This window comes from Pongo pygmaeus, chromosome 5, assembly GCF_028885625.2.
Source record: "Pongo pygmaeus isolate AG05252 chromosome 5, NHGRI_mPonPyg2-v2.0_pri, whole genome shotgun sequence".
Taxonomy (NCBI): Eukaryota; Metazoa; Chordata; class Mammalia; order Primates; family Hominidae; genus Pongo; species Pongo pygmaeus.
The window spans coordinates 6,693,871-6,704,191 of record NC_072378.2 but is presented as its reverse complement, the minus strand read 5'-3'; the positions used below and the strand labels follow the sequence as shown (position 1 = coordinate 6,704,191).

The following is a 10,321-nucleotide window of genomic DNA, read 5'->3' as shown; positions in this document are numbered from 1 at the left end:
AAGTTATTCTTCTGCCTCAGCCTCCCCAGTAGCTGAGATTACAGGTGCATGCCATGACACCTGGCTAATTTTTGTATTTTTGGTAGAGATGGGGTTTCTCCATGTTGGCCAGGCTGTACTTGAACTACTGACCTCAGGTGATCTGCCCGCCTCAGCCTCCCAAAGTGCTGGGATTACAGGCGTGTGCCACCAAGCCCGGCTCGTGCAGCTACATTTATTAGGAAAAGGTTACAGGTAAGAGAAAGTCCTGAATAGCTGTAGCTTAAATATGAGAGAGACATTTGTTTCTCTCCCAGGTAAAAGGCCAAGAAGCCCCCAGTCCAGGAGGGGTTTGGCAACGCCACAATTCTTAGGACCCCAGCTCCTTCCGCATCTCTTCTTTGCCATCCTCCATGTGTCTCCCGGTCTTAGTTTGGGTTCTCTAAAAACCAGAGCTTGAGGCCAAAGCTAATGCACCAATACTTTCTTGAGGAATGCAACTCCAGGAAGCAAGAGGAAGGGGGAAGGAGGTGAGGCTGAGAAGGAAGGAGTAGAATACAAAGTGGTGCTTTACGAGGCTGGCCGCAGCTTTCAACAAATGCAGCTAATTGTTTAGTTTCACAGAGTGTCTCTAGAAAGGCCCACTGTGGCTTGGAATAATAAATATGAGAAGAAGGGAGAAAAATTTGTCTGCCTGGTCATATCCCCCACTAGTCAAATTGGCTTCACGGGGCAGCAGGACTCCACACTTCCGGGTGGCACCAGCTGGCATCTCCTAGCAGGGAAAAGCAGCTCCTGAAACAGCAGCAGAAGCGTCTGCACTGTGAACACAGGACCTGGGACCAGTAAGTGAGCGGGCACGAGTCAGGGGGACTCTCCACCTGCCCATCTCAGTCTACAGCCCAACAGGCCTGGTCTGGAAAGGCCGTGTGTCTACCTGAATGAGTAGATCCCCGGGTTTCTTGCTCTTCACAGTAACAGGGAAACCCTGAGGCAGGAGGTGGGAGGCATGTGACGCGAGGTATGAAGCAATGTGCTGTTGGGTTGTGCCTACAAGCAACATGGGAAGTCAGGAACATCCGCCACCATGGGCCCAGCCTGGCCAGGCAGGTGAAATGTCATGGCACAGTAATCTCTGCCACAAGATGGCATGAAACTCAATGAACCTCATTTAAAAAAAAATAAAAACTCTTTCATGGTCTACAAGAAGGTGGTGATGTCAGGTGGTCCTCTCAGAAGTTTAATGGTGGTACTGAGCAGAGGAACCACACTTGAGCAGATCCTGGGAAGTAGATACACTGGCTTGACATATACTTCATATGCCAAAGTGGCTGCATGAGCTCCAGCCATCATGTCCACATTCCTGCTAACAAGGATGGTGGAAAGGAAAGATTGAAGTACATTGCCTTTATCTGTGGTCACTTCTAAAAAGTTGGACACTATGCGGGGCATGGTGGCACCAGCCTGTTGTCTCTGCTTCTGGGGAGGCTGAGGTGGAAGGATTGCTTGAGTCAGGAGTTGGAGATCCCATCTCTAAAATAAAAAAGAAAGTTGCACACAACATACCTGCTGACTTCTCATTGGCCCAGACTTAGTCCTAACGCCACACCTAGAAGTAAAGCGAAGGCAATATTCTGAGTGATGTCATGCATAGCCGAAAATTGGCAGAATGGTAAAATAGGATATTGAGACCAATTGGCAGCTTATGCCACAGCTGCCAGGGTTGTGAGCGCCTGAGGGGGCACTGCAGAGTGTGCCCAATGTGTGCTCCCATTTCAAATGGGCATGAGCCGGATGGGAGGGGAGGAAGGGGAGTGGAGATAAGGGAATGGCGGTGTGGAAGAGGTTCAGGGGAAGACAGAGATGCAATAGAAGAAGGGAGAGGGAGGATACAGGCAGTGAGAAACGAGGGTGAGGCAGAAAGAGGGACAAGAGGATTGCCCCACCTGCAGAAGGGACTCGTTTTGTTTCTGTGGAAACCATGGAGTTTTTAATGGACAACAGATGAGGATGAGGATGAGGGTGGGTTCTTGCCGGCAGCAGCACCTCTGTCCAGCCAGGACTGATGTCATGCTAGCCTTGGCCTGTACCCTGTCCTCCTCCTGCCCCTTGCCCTAAAACCCAGCCAGGCAGACACTGCCTCCCCTTTTCTACCTCCTGCCTCCTTCCCCTCCCACACTCTTGGAGCAGGAAGTCAGACATATTCCTTCTGGGGTCCTGTGGGCTAGATTCACCCCATCAGCTTGGCATCAGCCTCAGGCTCTCCTATGGCCCTCTTGCACCTGTACTCTGAAATGGCCTTTCTTGTTTCCAAAAAGCTTCTGGGGAGATGGAAATAAGGTCCAATCTGCAGGACTTTATGGCCAAATCAAGGATCCCTAGCCACTTCTGAGGCACTAAGATTGCGGAAGGATCATAGACAGCATTTGGTTAGGACAGACATCACGATGGAACAGAACCGTGAAGAGAGGCGCCCTCCTCGCCTAGTGGTGTCCTGAACTGAAACTAGCTGGGTGCTTCCCCAAACCTGCGTTAACTGAAACCAGCCAGGTTCCTCCCTGCCCAGCCTCATTACTCATCTTGCCACATCTTTCTTCCTCCCTGAAGGAGGAGCCTGGCCCCAGGTGTGTCTCAGCACTGCAAGACGCTTGGTTCTCACCTGGCCTTGAAGGCTCACTCATGACAGAAGCATCCATGTACCCCTGGGACACGTCACGGGGTGTGTCCAGCACCAGGAAAGGATCTGCCCTTATTGTGTTTCCCTCCCCTGAGGCAGGGCAGGAGTCGGGCAGGGACTTGCTGGACTGTGAGGAGAAGCAGTGTGTCCTCACCTTTCCACCTTCCTCTGGCCACAGCTTTAGATACTGAATGATAACAAGGCTGCCTGCCGATCTCATAAGAGGGCATCTTGGGCAAGGCAAGGAGAAGGGACTTTGGAGTCTTGGGTTCAAATCCCAGCTCCCCCAGCTGCTGTGCAACCGTGATGTATGACAGCCTCTCTGGGCCTCAGTGTTTGTATCTGCAAGATGAGGCTCCGACATAGACCTGATTAGGTTATGGTGAGGATTACACAATCCCTGCTTGAAAGGCACCTGGCCTGTTCTGAGTAAACCCTGTGACTCCCTTTAATTTCTGGTGGGTGGCTTGCTTGTGCCCTCGTGAGGTTCAGCACTTGGCAGTACCCCGTCACTTGTTCATCATCAGCAATGACGGACGCGATGCTTCCTCTGTGACAAAGCCTCATCTGACAGAGCAGGACTGCAGGACTTCTCCAGGGCTCGGGGGGTAGGGACAAGGGCAGTGCGCACAGTTCCTTTTTGTTTGCTAATGCCACACTAGGCACGTGAAAGGGCTGGGTCAGAGAACCCAGCTTGGCCCACGCTGTCTCGGTTGGTGGCCGTCCTCACCTTCCTTACCCTTCAGATCCCGTAGGGAGCCCCTGCGGTGGTGCCGTGGACAGGAAGCAGCCCACCGTGCTTGTGGCTCATCTTGAGGTCCAGGTGTCACTGCATGGCCTGAAAAGGACTGTCTCCGAGCAGGTGCTCCCTCACCTCCCCTCTCCCAGTTTCTACAGCATCCCCTTCCCTGGCTCCTCGCCACTCCCTCCACTCTTTTCTCTTTAAACTTTTATTAAAGAATAACGTCCCTCAATTTTTTTCCCTCCAACAAAGAACAAGCCCATGACCAAGAACAAAGAGGACATCTTGACCGTGTAAGTAATGATGACCGCTCTGTCCCCAGCTCATGGGGACCCTGAGGACTCCAGGTCGCCTCCCTATGTTGGCCCCTGATTCAAGCAGATGGCAGGGGGGTGTGTCCCAAGGAGCTGGGTGCTGATGTCAGGAGCCCAGCACCCTTGTGGAAGCCAAGAACGACACTGAGGGGGCAAGAAGAGACTGTGATGAGCTGAGTGATGGTGTTGTCCCCCAGCACACACAAGGGCTGGTGCGGCAACTGGCGACCTGACAGGCAGGGCTGGTCCCAGCAGGGAGGTGTTCATAGAAGGGAGAGATTTTTGGTGAGGAGTGGTAGCACAATCATTCTCAACCCACTGTGTCTTGGGAGATGCCTGTGGGGTGGAAGTTGGATGATCAGGCTGTTATTGGGTCAATCTGATTCAAGGAGAGGGAGGAGAGGTGACGTGGCCAGAAGACGGGCAGGAGGGTGGACATCAAAGAATGCAGCCGGCCACCTGGGCCATCTCCCTTGCCTCCGCTCACTCATCCTTTCCCACCCCTGGGCCGAGGATGCGCCTCATTAGGTAGTTTTCAGATGGGTAAACTGAGGCAGGAGCCATTCCAGGCCCAGGGAGGAGAGCAAGGAAGGCACGTGTTGTAATCCCTGGGTTAGTTATTCATTCACACACAGGGGAAACTCTCCAGCCCTGCCACTTGCTATTTCTAAGAGGCTCAAATGTTCTGATTCCTGGCAGCAGCAATGTGGTAATGCTTCTTTCCTGTTCCCTCCCTGAGCCTTTCTTCCTTCATGCTTGGGGGCTTGGCCCCTCTTTTCTCCATGTATTTCCAGTAGGATGCCACACTGCCTGGAATTACAACCACCCGCTGGGACCTTGTCAAGTTTATCATCTCTCACCACAGGTGCAGGAAGGAGGCAGGGAGCAGGGCTGTGTCGCAGAGCAAGGCCAGGGCATCCCACCCCACCATGGCTGCCCATCCCCATAGCCTCCCCCAAGATCAGGAAACTGTTCCACATTGCAGTAACTAAGTGCACCAGGCGTGGCTGCTGGTGAGGGGTGGTCAGGCAGCCCCTATGGCCAGCCTAAAGGAAGGTCACGGTTTGTGAAGGCATCTGGTGCCTCCCCTGTTCAAATTTCTTTTTCTCCTCCTTATTAGTTGAATCTTAAGAATTGACAGTACCATAAAACGTGAAACCTTTATTTCTGCTTTTTAAATGGAAAACCGGGCTGGGCACAGTGGCTCATGCCTATAATCCCACCACTTTGGGAGGCCGAGGTGGGCAGATCACCTGAGGTCAGGAGTTCAAGATCAGCCTGGCCAACATGGTGAAACCCCATCTCTACTAAAAATACAAAAATTAGCCAGGCATGGTGGCACATGCCTGTAATCACAGCTACTCAGTAGGCTGAGGCAGGAGAATCGCTTAAACCCGGGAGGCAGAGGTTGCAGTGAGACGAGATTGCGCCATTGCACTCCAGCCTGGGTGGCAGAGTGAGACTCCATCTCAAAAAAAAAAAGAAAAAAGGAAAACCAAGCAAAAGTCACTGTCAGGGGACCTCCCACCCAACATACAGGAGAACACTCGGCAGAGCCAGAGGCCTGGGCCCAAGTCCTTTCACCAGCTGGCTGTGAAACTGTGGTACGGCACCTGTGTCCTGCCACCAGCTGGCTGTGAAACTAGTGCAGCACCTTGTCCTCAGGTCCTTGGTTTCCTCACTTGTAAATTCATGGTTCTCCACGGCATCTCTGGTCTTCAACATTATTTTGCATAGAGTCTCAGAAGCTTTAGTGTGAGCGGATGATATGGGCATGAAGCAAGGCACCCAGGAGTGGGGGCAACTACTCTGCTTTCTAAAATGCAAGGGAACCGGAAAATCCAGGAGCTGTGCCAAAGTGAGTGAGTATTTTCCTGGGCCACCAAAGTGGTCTGAACTTGTGTGGCTTGAGCTCAGTTTTTGTGTTTCAGATAGATTTGAAAACTCACTTCTCCCCATTAAGCACTGGAAGGAATTAGTCACCCTTCTTTGTGGAAGTGGAGAGATTCTCTGAGAGCTACTCAACAGGCTCCTTTGAAAGGTTCTCAGGACCAGCACCGTGCTGAGTGTGTGTGTGTGTGTGTGTGTGTGTGTGTGAGAGAGAGAGAGAGAAACAGAGAATGTAAAGGTATGTGAGGGACAGAGGGAGGAGTGAGAGAGAGACACAGAGGGAAACAGAGAGACAGAGATGGAGAGATGGAGGGTGAGTGAGACAGAGAGATATACAGTGAGGGAGATGGAGAGAGAAATGAAGAGACAGAAAGAGAGAAAGAGAAAGGAGAGGGAGAATGAGTGTGGATAGGGTGGAGGGAACAAAAAGATTAAGATATAGTCACCAACCTCTAGGGTTTACCATCATGCCAACAAATATAGCAATGTTCCTAGGTAGAATAGGGCCATGACAAAGGAGAATAATGGAAAGGGTGGTTAATTCTGGCCAGAAGAACCCCAGAAGACTTCCTGGAGGAGGTGGCATTTGGCTAGTGTTTTCCATTCAGGATGAGCTGGGTATCTGTGGGTAAGAGCTTCAGAGCAGAGGGAAAAGCAGCTGCAGAGATAGGACGCTGGCTGCTGTCTGTCTCTAAGCCTTGGGCTCCTGGGCCAGGCCTTCTTTATGCTCATTCCTTCACAGGTGGAGCAAGACCCTCAGTCCCCCCGACTCCCACCCCTCACCACCCGGGCTCAGCTGGGGCTCCCCCTCCTCTCTAAAAGCCACACTGGGGAAGTTGCCCTCAGTCTGCAGGCAGCGATGAGAGGAGTTTCACTTCACTCAGCAAAATCTTTTCTTAGAACCACAGTTGGCTTTTACAAAATTTTCTGGCCACATGAAAGCCAAGCAGCCAGTTTTCAAAAGGCTTTAGATGGCTGAGAAGGAATGTTCAAGGAAGGCTGTTGTATCACGGATGAGACTCTTTCCACGCTTATGGTTTGAATGTTTGTTCCCTCCCAAACTCTTGCGGAAACTCAAGCCCCGCATGAGTTTCCTCCACCCATGTGGTAGGATGGAGAGGTGGGACCCAAGAGGTGATTGGGTAGGCCGGGCGCGGTGGCTCACACCTATAATCCCAGCACTTTGGGAGGCCAAGGTGGGCGGATCACGAGGTCAGGGGATCAAGACCATCCTGACTAACACGGTGAAACCCTGTCTCTATTAAAAATACAAAAAATTAGTCGGGTGTGGTGGTGGGCAGCTGTAGTCTCAGCTACTCAGAAGGCTGAGGAGGGAGAATTGCTTGAACCCAGGAGCTGGAGGTTGCAGTGAGCTGAGATCATGCCACTGCACTCCAGCCTGGGTGACAGAGCAAGACTCCGTCTCAAAAAAAAAAAAAAAAAAAAAAAAAAGAGGTGATTGTGTCATGAGGGCTTTGCCCTCATGAGTGGATTGATCCATTCATAGATTAATGGATTAATGAATTAAAGGGTTGTTTTGGGAGTAGCTGGCTTTATGACAGGAAGAGAGGCCTGTGCCTGCCCAGTCAGCAGCCTCCCCACAAGATGCCCTGTGCTGTCATGAGACTCTGCAGTGTCCCTACCAGCAGGAAGGCTCTCCCCAAATGCAGCCCCTTGGCCCTGGACTTCCCAGCCTCCAGAACTGTAAGAAAGACATTTCATTTCTTCTAAATTACCCAGTCTCCAGTATTATGTTATAAACAATAGAAAAAGGACTAGGACGCCATCTTTATGTCTTTTTTACAGTTGGGATGGGGAGGGAAGAGATGAGGAGGAGGAGACCCAAGTTGGAGATATCTGTGAACAAAGTGACATCCTTGAGGGAGTGAGCCCCCCTCACCAGTGGTGTACATTCTGCCACCCACTCATGTTTTGTTCATCTGGCTTCCACTGTCTTCCTTTGCCAGCCACAGTGTTATGAGTGCTGAGGGACAGGATGCGGAGATGAGGATTCCAAGGATGAATAGAGTGAGTTCTCTTCCTTTTAAAGTTGCAAATGAATGATTACTCAACCAATGTGGCAGCTACGAGCTGCAGTGAACAGTGCAAAATAGCAAGTTTCTGGGTCTTGGGGAATCGAGGAGGCATTTTTTTTAGTGTGGTTTTGCAGAATAAGTCAGCATTTATCCACAGAGACAAGCAAGAAAGATGTCCTAAAAAGCAAAGCAGCAACTGCAGGGGCCACCTAGGGGAAAAACCCCAAGTCCTAGTCTGTTGCTGTCACCAAATGTCACGTTGCCTCTTTGTGCCTCTGCTCAGCAGAGATCATTGTTGATGGAGCATTGTGAGGCCTTTCAGAGTGAGGAGGTGTTCTGCTCTGGAACTCTATCATCATCTTACAGAACATGGCGTCAGCTTCCAGGGACCGTTTGACACAAAATTTTGGTTTCCCCCGAGCACAGAACCTGGCACATGTTAAAAAACCTAATCAGTGCTTTTTGTCATGAAAGCAAAGCACTGTAATTCTGTGACTAAAGCACGACAGCTATATTTTGTCAGGTAGAAAAAGAACACAGGCGGTTGCCTTGACTGTGCTCAGAAGGGTGTACACTAAACCTATTACTATTGTGGATTTTATTTGTGAGATTTTATTTTTTTAATGAAAGAAGAGGTGTTTAACATGTCTTAACTGCAATATTTGCAAGTGTTCATAAGCCTGAAATGTATAGAACTGAACTGAATTTTTTAAAGTTAGGCATCGTTACCATGATTTCAGCAGTTGTTTATTGAGTAGGGATAAGGGGCTTTGCACACTGCATGTTTTCTCTATGTTTGGTTACTTTGATTTTTCCTCTCATCTCTATCTGAAAGTGGAATACATTTCCTCAGAAGCCCGACTGGAAGCAAGCATCTGCAAAAGCAACATGGACTTGTCCTTAATAGGAAGAGGAGCTGCTGGCTTGGGCATGGAAGGGAGAGCAGGAAGGCCAGGGGCTCAAAGCACAGAGATGGGCGCAGGGAGGCAGCAAGGGGTGGACAGAGTGGGTGACCTGGAGACTGTGAGGAGGATGTTAAAACTGCTAGAGAGAAAGCATGGGTGTGTTAGGCCAATCTTGCATTGCTATAAAGGCATACCTGAGACTGGGTAAACTGTAGAGAGAAGAGGTTTAATTGGCTCACAGTTCTGCAGGCTGTACAAGAAGCATGGCACCAGCATCTGCTTGGTTTCTGGCAAAGCCTCAGGAAGTTTCACTCATGGCAGAAGGTGAAGCAGGATCAGGCACATCACATGGCCAGAGGGGAAGCAAGAGAGAGGGAGGGAGGAGGTGCCACGCACTTTTAAACAACCGGCTCTTGAAAGAACTCACTCATCACCAAGGGGATGGCGTTAAGCCATTCATGAAGGATCTGCCCTCATGATCCAAATACTTCCCACCAAGCCCCACTTCCAACACTGGGGATTACAATTTTACATGAGATTTGACAGGGACACAGACCCAGACCATCTCAGTGGGCTCGAGGCATGGAACAGATCATTCTTTGCACCTCATGCTGTCTTCATTTCTTCCCCCTCTGGAAATGAGACCAAACATGAAGACTGTGGACACTTTCAGGCAGGTGGGACCCCAAATGATGGCCTCTGGGGGGAACCATCTGTTACCAGGTGCCCAATGGGGTAGTGATAAAGAAGGTGAACCCCGGAGCTCAACTGCCTGGGTGCAAATCCTGCTGTTCCACGCACTCGCTCTGCAACCTTGGGTAATTTAGTCAGCCTCTTGGTGCTTTTGTTTCCTCATCGGTGGAGTGAGCAGTAAGAACATCTGGCTCACGGGAGGCTGCAAGGGACCAAGTGCATGAAAGGTTTAGAATAGCACCTGGTGGGTTGGGCATGGTGGCTCGCGCCTGTAATCCCAGCACTTTGGGAGGCCGAGGCAGGTGAATTAGCTGAGGTCAGGAGTTCAAGACCAGACTGGCCAACACGGCAAAACCTCATCACTACTAAAAATACAAAAATTAGTCGGGTGTGGTGGTGGGCAGCTGTAGTCCCAGCTACTCGGAAGGCTGAGGAGGGAGAATTGCTTGAACCCAGGAGCTGGAGGTTGCAGTGAGCTGAGATCATGCCATTGCACTCCAGCCTGGGTGACAGAGTGAGACTCTGTCTCCAAAAAAAAAATCAACTGGTGCCTAGCAAGGGCTCCACACCCAAGCATAGATCAATGTGCTTTCTATGACCCCTTAAGCCCATTTCCCCATAATACATTTTGTAGTCTCAACTTGATTTCTGACTACAAGAGAACCTGGCATAATTGCTTCTTTTGTTTAAATCAGTTACGGTGAGGTTTTGTTTGTTTGTTTGTTTGAAACGGAGTCTCACTCTGTCGCCCAGGCTAGAGTGCAGTGGCACGATCTCGGCTCACTGCAAGCTCCACCTCCTGGGTTCATGCCATTCTCCTGCCTCAGCCTCCTGAGTAGGTGGGACTACAGGTGCCCGCCACCACACTCAGCTAATTTTTTTGTATTTTTATTTTTTAGTAGAAACGGGGTTTTGCCATGTTAGCCAGGATGGTCTCAATCTCCTGATCTCGTGATCCACCAGCCTCGGCCTCCCAAAGTGCTGGGATTACAGGCAAGAGCTACTGCGCCCAGTTACGGTGTTTTTAGCAGCAAGTAATACAAAGTGGCTTCTTCAATATGGATGTTCATGCTTACTTAGCAGGA

The 10,321-nt window shown here is 50.5% G+C and overlaps 1 protein-coding gene across 1 annotated transcript in view; it reads left to right on the top strand.

Moving 5' to 3' along the window:
* Window positions 1–5,244: 5,244 nt before the first annotated feature.
* Window positions 5,245–10,321, top strand: part of LOC134739685 (uncharacterized) — a 105,717-nt gene continuing 100,640 nt past the window's right edge. The window contains exon 1 of the mRNA XM_063665786.1: window positions 5,245–5,570. The gene's annotated coding sequence lies outside the window, so the exon portion shown is untranslated. The remainder of the gene's footprint in view (window positions 5,571–10,321) is intronic.